Here is an 8,228-nt window from a genome sequence, read left to right as displayed (position 1 = left end):
TACATACTCTTTTAAAACAAAATTTTAAAATAATATCAATTAATGTAGCTTGAGCGTCTATTATTTGGATAACACTGTATTTAAGTGTTCTATCAGTATAACCTTTTAAGGAACTAAATATATTATTTTTTAGTTGAGGAAAGAGGTTTAAGGGAAATAAAATAATTTGTCTAAGGCCACAAGATTCTACTTAAATCCTAAAAAGTTATTTAAAAAAATCTCTAAATAATTTGTTCTTAAATTGTATGTATAGAATAAGAAAAGCAATTTGTGCTCCTTGCTGCATTGTAATCCTAGCTACTCAGAAGGCTGAAAGCCCAGGCGCAAAAGTCCGTGAGACTCATTACTCCAATTAACGACCAAAAAGCCAGAAGTGGAAGTGTGCTCAAGAGTTAGAACACTAGCCTTGAGCAAAACAGCTCCCAGGCCTTGAGTTCAAGCCCATGACCAACACCAAAAAGAAGTAATTTCTAAAGTATTTGGTGAACTCCCCTTTCCATTTACACCAAAAAAAAAAAAGAAATCTAAAAGTAGTTGAATAAATTCAGAGGCATATATGTCTGAATGTGAATTTGTACTCTAGCACTTCATTTTTACTAATCAATGTACCACCGAGATGCATCCTTGACCCCCAAAAGATTATTTTGAGGTAATGAGAACAAGTTAGGTTATATTTGGTTTGGGTAATGTTTGTTTTATTATTTTATAGTTATCTGTATAGTAGTCATCTATTTTGTAGAATTTGTAGGAGGAATAAAAGATATAATTCATTAGATTAATTTGTTATATGTGTGTGTATATTCTTTAGTTCTACAGATTTCTTTCCTTTCATCTGAAGATAGCATGATTCATGAAGCAAATGATTAAATTTTAATTCTTCTATAACATACACATTTTGTGTAACACCTCGGCTAAAAAGCATTTTTTCACTCCATTGGTAGACACAGCTGTTCCAGCCATCCAAGTACCAACCCAGCCCTCTCAAGGGCTCAGGAAATCAGTAAGCTCTGAAATTTTTGCAAAAAACATGGACATAATTTTGCATTGGAATTTTGAAAGCTCTCAGTGAGACAGTTAAATTACTTATAAAATATTTTAAATGCAGATTAAATGCTTTAGTAGATAAATGTAATCGTAAATTGGGTGAACTAAATCAAAACAATTTTCAAGTATATTGAGAAATGTTTACTGGATTTATAATTGGGATATTATTATAAATTGATGTTATTACAAGTTTAATGGATAAATTAATAGCAAAGATCAAAATAACCTTCCTATCAATAGCAAGTAAAAAACAGACTAAAATTATGGTACTGTTTTTCTCAAGAAATTGGGGCTTTGGTCATCAAAAATTGTGATCCGTGAGACAGAAGTAAATGAGAAACATCCTCTAATTGCTCTGGCCATGTCCTCGAGAAAGGTTCTATAGCACAACTAGATCATAACATGCATCCCCATGTTGAGTAATGATAGTTTGAGTTTTAGGAGCTTAACACACTAAATTTTGTACACAACCTTATAAAATACGCAACTAAAGGCATACGTATGGTATGGGCATTATATTTCAATAAATCTGTTCAAAATCTTAAGGAAAATCCATGTTCCTAAATTAATTACTTTAGCAAATTGTTGATTAAAATTATAGGATGCCTTTTTGTCAATACCAGTATCTCTGAATGCCCTGAATTTAATCCCCAATACTCATATTGCCAATTGCCTTAGAGAACTATAGATAGATAGATAGATAGATACATACACACACACACACACACACACACACACACACACACACACACATACACCAAATGCATCCAAAATGTTTATGTTGACATACCCTTGACTTATTAAAACTTTGGATGGGAGGGTTCATATATTTTTATGTTAATGCGAGTACATGTTGGTTATTTTGCATAACTGAGGGATTCCAGCCATGCAACAGTTGAAAGCTTTATGAATTTTATATTGGCACAAATCAGTTGAGCATCATTGATGCTTCTAATAACATAATAATTTTATCCTAAAGAACTATTTTTATGTATGTGTGTGTGTGTATGTGTGTAAAGGAAAAAGGTTTATTTAGCTCAAAACTTAGAGGCCCAAAGGTATAGCACTAAAGTCATGGTAAATGTCCTCTGTTTACATCACAAAATGGCACTGTTGAGTCAGGGCACGTGACAGAGAGAAATCAGAGGAAAAATAGGAAACAAGAGGAATTCAGGGACTGGGCTTGTTCTTTTATAGTGATTGTGATCCCACAAGGATTATATTAATCCCTTCCAAGCTACACTGTCCTCAATAATGGAACCACTACACTTCACCTCTCTAAAAACTATTTGTTGTTGTTGGTGGTGATGGGCCTTGAACACTGGGCCTGGGCACTGTCCCTCAGCTCTTCAGCTCAAGTCTAGCACATTACCACTTGAGCCACAGCACCACTTCTGTTTTTCTGCGTGGTTTATTGGAGATAAGGGTCTCGGGGACTTTTCTGCCTGGGGTTGGCTTTGAACCATAGTCCTCAGATCTCAGCCTCCAGAGTAGCTAGGTGTGAGCCATCTGCACCCATCCTAAAAAAACTTTCAGATGCTTGCATAACATTTAATTATTTGGCCAGAATGATGATAGAGTATATGAAATTATAGATAAAGTGACTTGGTATTTTATATAGTTTATGCTGATAAATCATCAACAAATATAACTTTATAAGAAAATGAAAATATTGGAACAACTATTTAACAACTATTGTTAAATTTCTTAGTGTAAAAATAGGAAGTAAAAGCACAGAGACATATTTCTGCTTCATAATGTGGTGTCGTTTTGAAGGACAGAGGGTAAGTGGTTTGAAGAAAAGAGTGAACAGGAGATATCAGATGAAATGATATAGAGAAATGTCAAGAAGAGAGCATTGTAGTGTCACAGGGGCTCTCCAGTGTATGCATAACCTATGGAATGTTTAAATGACTTCAGTATGTAGTTATATATATATATATATATATATATACATATATATATATATATAATTGCTTTTTCCTTGTCAATAGGACTAATAGAAGGACAGTCACGTTAAAGGCTGAAGAAATTCTTACTTTTGAAGTTCAAATATTCCTCATATTTTTATTTTCATTTTATGAAATAAAAATGACAAAACATACTTTTTAGTGAAATTCTTGTGGGTGATAATTCAGTTTGCCTTCTTCATCTCTGAGACCTGAATTAGAAGGACTCCATTTTCACAAATTAAACAACTATCTTTCAGATTTCTAATTTTAATTTCCATAGTAGCTGAAGAGAAATAGACACTTCAATCACTTATTGGCTGTGTTGAATAAAAGTGGTTGAATTTGTTGTCAGACCTTTGCAATTAAGTTTGTCAACAAAACGAATTAAAATAAAGCTGACGATGTCCTTCAATATTGCTTGCCATGGTTTACTTTGGGAAGTAAGAGGTATGGTAAGAGACACTAAATTCTGAAGCAAAAACAATAAAGAATTAATGTGCAATGTGTATAGGTTTGGGGAAATGGTGCATCTGTTAATTCTTGAATAACATGTCTTCTTGACAATTTGGATGGGGAGCTAGACCAGTTGACTATATGAAGATCATTTCAAGATAGTTTTAGGGAGTACTAAGGTTCTAAGGGAATACTCAGAATAACCAAATGTAGAGAGATTAGGTAGAAGTATGTAAAAACAAAAACATGAAAACAGCACTCATGAGCTGAACCTTGGAGGTGTTGATTCTGTTGGTCCTGCTGTTGTGATTTCTCAACTGTCCCCAAGTATTCTCCATGACACATAATATAACAAGATATGATTACAATGTAAACAGACAGAGAGCTGTACTTCAGTTGTGCGAAGAACTAAAGGGAGCACACAAAAAATTGAGAAAACTAATGAGTTGAAGAGAACTGCTAAGCAGATTGAGTACTAAGGTTGCTGATCCATTCTTGATTCTAATTAACCTTAATTTGTGTAGAGGCTCAGCAACCTCAAATGAATACAACTGGCCAATTAGCAGACCAGAAACATGAGTCTAACTCACCAAATGCTGCTTATCAGCTGAGGATCAAAATTTTCTAATTCTGTGTCAGGTCATGTCTCCATCTTGTAGAGCTCTTTAAGTTGGGAGGTATAAAACATACACTCAGAGTTACTGGAGTTCTAGGGAGTAGAGGAAGAATGACCTGCTCTCTATTTGGAAATTTTATTAGCAAGTATGACTGCAGCTACTTAGAAGTGAATATTAATAAAAACTGCTTGAGCCCATGGGATTCAGAGTGTGATTAATCCTTTGTCACATACAGTTCTTAGCAAGGACTCCATGTTCAACAAATGCTGTTGGAAATGTTTATTTCATTTTCAAACTTTCCCAACTCCCCATTGCTCTTTCTGAAAGATTGTTCCACCCTTTAGAATACAATTGTGACAGAGTCCAATCAAAGTTAGGGTTTCTGAAACACACATCTGCTAACCAACTTAGCAGATTTCTTTCCTGAGTCGGTATGTTTCCTGATCTCCTGCCTAAAGTTGAAATCTGTTGGCCACTATTAGAACATGCAGAGATGAAATTACTTTATTTGCATTATTTGTAACTAGAATTGAGTTTTTCATATCAAAATGATTGCCACAATTAGACAAATATGATTTGCAACACGCTGTTGCTTCAGAAAAATTTATACAGAAAGTACACTTGGATTGTTATTAGGATAACAGAGGAAGACATGAGGCTTTAAAAAGAGAATTAGAAGCATATGTATATTCCAGCTCTGAAAATCACTTGATGGAACCTCAGGCAACTTATTTAATTTTAGAAAGCCTCTGATTTTTGTCATGATGATAATAACGTATGCCTGCTCCTGAGATGTGTTTTGAGGATTATTTAATGTGCTTTGAAGATGAAGAATTAATTTGGAGTAAATCAGGTAACTTTATTTCACCTCTATATGCAGGGGTGCACTAAAGGGAACTTGGGGGAAAGCAAGTTGAAAATGTGAAGGAAATGAAGATGAAACAACCACTTCTCAATGAATTAATTTTTTCCCTACCTTCTACTTTTTGAAGAAATGTGTTTGACAGCTAAGCATTGCAGGAATGTATTTAAAAATTATTTCCAGAAAATAGCTTCAGGGCCAAAGCAATGTCAACTTGATTTTCTTCCATACCTATGTTTAACAACCTCCCAAGGATGTTGTGTTCTCAATAATGGCTCAGACAAGGATTTCCTATCACAAGGAGAAGTTTATGTTGAATCTATTTTTTTAATGAAAAAAATGGATACATTTTAATTGAAAATAAAAGTTAGAACTGATTAAACAAAGAATCCAAAAGAATTTTCCTGTTGAATTATAAATGGAAAAACACATTGATCTGTTTAATCTCTCACGACTTTTCCTCAGCACTGAAATGTGCAAGGAGTTTTTTCTACACAGCCCAGATATCCATCAAGAAGATTTCTCTGGTCTCTTGGATGGGGCTTGACAGCAAACAAAATCAAAGGGTAACAAATGTTCATTTTGTCATTCAGAATTAAAATAGCTGTACTATGTTTTGGTATTAAGACTCACTAGACACAGAGTTACCAAAACTTTTTTGTTCATTTCTAATACAGGTAAGTGTGAGACCACTAGGAAAATTGTAGAAATTAGAGTCACATTTTACACTTTGCAAATGAAGAACCCAAGATTCTGACATAGAAATTATTAAGTCCAGAATGTTCTTGTTACTAATAGCTCAAAAAAATCCTGATAAATATTTCCCTCCCAGTGAGTCTAATTATTTGCACTCTAACGGTTAAAAGTGGAAAAAAGGCGACCATACAAACTTATTTATACACTGTTGTACTGATGATAATTTTTGTCCTAGAAAAACACAATGGGGCTTTGTCAGGTTATTACTGATAAGAATTCAATACATTTAAATTCTGCTGCATAAGTTTTCTGCACTTTAATTTCAGTAACTCAATGCAAAGACATATTTTTACATTTATAAGTTATAAGATAGGATATCAAAAGTGATTTTCACTTCACCTTTTCTTTCTAGTGTGCCTATCACTTGATATACTTATTTCCATTTATCTCTAAGTTTTTTTCAGTTTCTTTGGCACCATTGTAGAATGTGAAGTTTAAAGCTTATTAGATACAATTCTTCCTCTCTCTTTCTATTACTAAGGTAGTAGCAAGACCTAAAAAGGAACAGAAAAGACTCTAGCAAGGAGAAAAGATGGAAGACTTTTATATTCTTTCTCTTTGAATAGCAGCCTATTATAAAAACATGGCTCATCAGTAATCTTTATGAAATTACAGTCATTCTACTAAACTTTACATATCTCATTAATCCACATAATACTCTATGAGCCAGGTACTTTTACCATCAATTACTTGTTCAAGATTTAAAAAAAAACTAGCATGAGAACTACAGTTTTTACTTACATCCTTCTGACTCTAAATTTGACATGAAATAATTAAACATTAACTAAATTAATTAAAATTATTCAATTGAGAAATGCTACCAACTCACAACTCATTAAGCAGATATGTACAAACACAAGACCTGATCATCCATCCCTAGATGCTATCAACCCAATAATATTTAGTCCTTTCCTACTTGCCCCTACAAATGAAAAAAGGAAAAAAAATGCATTTTGGAAAATCCACCGTATTTTTCCATTTTAAATTCATTCTTGTGACTTCTGAATGATTGTTTCCAGTACTAGCAGGAATAATTATAACTATACCATTAATATATGTGTTAAGAGTTTCCATTTCTGTCAAAATACATGAGAAAATGAACTGAGGGGAAGAAAGCTTGCAGAGACTCAGCCTGTGCCTCCTTGGTCTTCTTGTTATAAGAATATGAGAAAGGGGGTATTGCAGCAGAGCTGCTCACCTCAATCAGGAGGTAGGGAGAAAGAAAGACAATAAGGAGGAAGACTGAGGGGGAGGGAGGAATGAAGAGATAGAGGAGGGGGAAAGGAGTAGGGGAGAAAAGGAAAGAGAAAACAAAGAGCAGCCTACAGCAAGATCTGCTCCCCACCCAGAGACATGTCCCAGGGTCCAACTTCCTCCAACTGGGTCACACCTCCCAATAGTGCAATCAAATGATCCATGGACTAGGTATAGCCCTTGTTATGCAATTGTCTTTCAAGGATGGATACTAGCTAGGGTCCAAGCTTTCAGCACATAAAATTTGGGGTGGATACCCTCTATCTAAATCATCACATTGTACTCCTGATCCCTGAAAAGCTGTGTCTAGTTCATAATGCAGTTTATTTATCATGAAGAGACCCTGCAGTCTTAGTTCCAGCATTTCTGAATGGGGTAAAATCCAATCTCGCTGAGATTCAACACTATCTCTTAAATCTGAGCCCCTGTAAAACTCAGAAAGAACATTATATACTTCTGTTGTAGAGTATTTGAGATATCATATTCCCATTCCTAAAATGGGAATAGGGACATAGAAATGAGAGAAGATACCAAAGCAAAACCCAGCAATTTGATAGTTCTACATTGGACATTTGGAAAATGTGGTGGTGTGATGGGTGTTTGAACAGCAGTAACCACTCTGGGGTGATTGCAGTTCATATAGCCTCTGTATTTGGCAGGCTCGGCCAGGGCTTGTCGCATTCTTTCCCAGTTGGTTCACGTTGCTGCATCTCTAAATTCCTGGTGCTTCTTAGGGCTTTATCAGCTTCCCTCTCAGAGCTACTCACATCATTATCTCACAGGCTGTCCACAGGACATCTACTTCTCATACACATGGCCTGGCTGGCCTGCTGAGTTTTTTTGGGTGGTTGTTGTTTTCTGACCTTACAACTCCTGCACTCTGCAGTTCTATAAAACCAGCATCATATGGACAACAAGCAGATCTGCTGGCCTTGGGCCTCCCTGGACCATGGCTCCAACAGCCTGTACTGTCTGAGTGATTGAGCATGGTCAGATGAGGAAATTACTTTCTAGGCAGCCCAGTGTGAAGCAGGTTCTTCTCTGGCCTTTTCCTCTCAAAAGAAAGGCCTTTCAAGCAAATTTACATTGTTATTCTCTGGTGTCTGTGGTTCAGGTAGGTCCTTCCAGGCAATTTCTGATGTGTCCTCAAGACATTATTCCTGTCTTCCCAGTACGAATTGCTTACTTCCAATTCTTCATTTTTATTATTATTTTGAAGTCATTGTATAAAGGAGTTGCCATTGAACAAACTAATTTTGAATATAATATATCTTTTTTTTTTTTTTTTTT

This window comes from Dipodomys ordii, unplaced genomic scaffold (genome assembly GCF_000151885.1).
Source record: "Dipodomys ordii isolate 6190 unplaced genomic scaffold, Dord_2.0 Scaffold8, whole genome shotgun sequence".
Lineage (NCBI taxonomy): Eukaryota > Metazoa > Chordata > Mammalia > Rodentia > Heteromyidae > Dipodomys > Dipodomys ordii.
The sequence above is the reverse complement of the archived record's forward strand: the minus strand, read 5'-3'. Positions refer to the sequence as shown.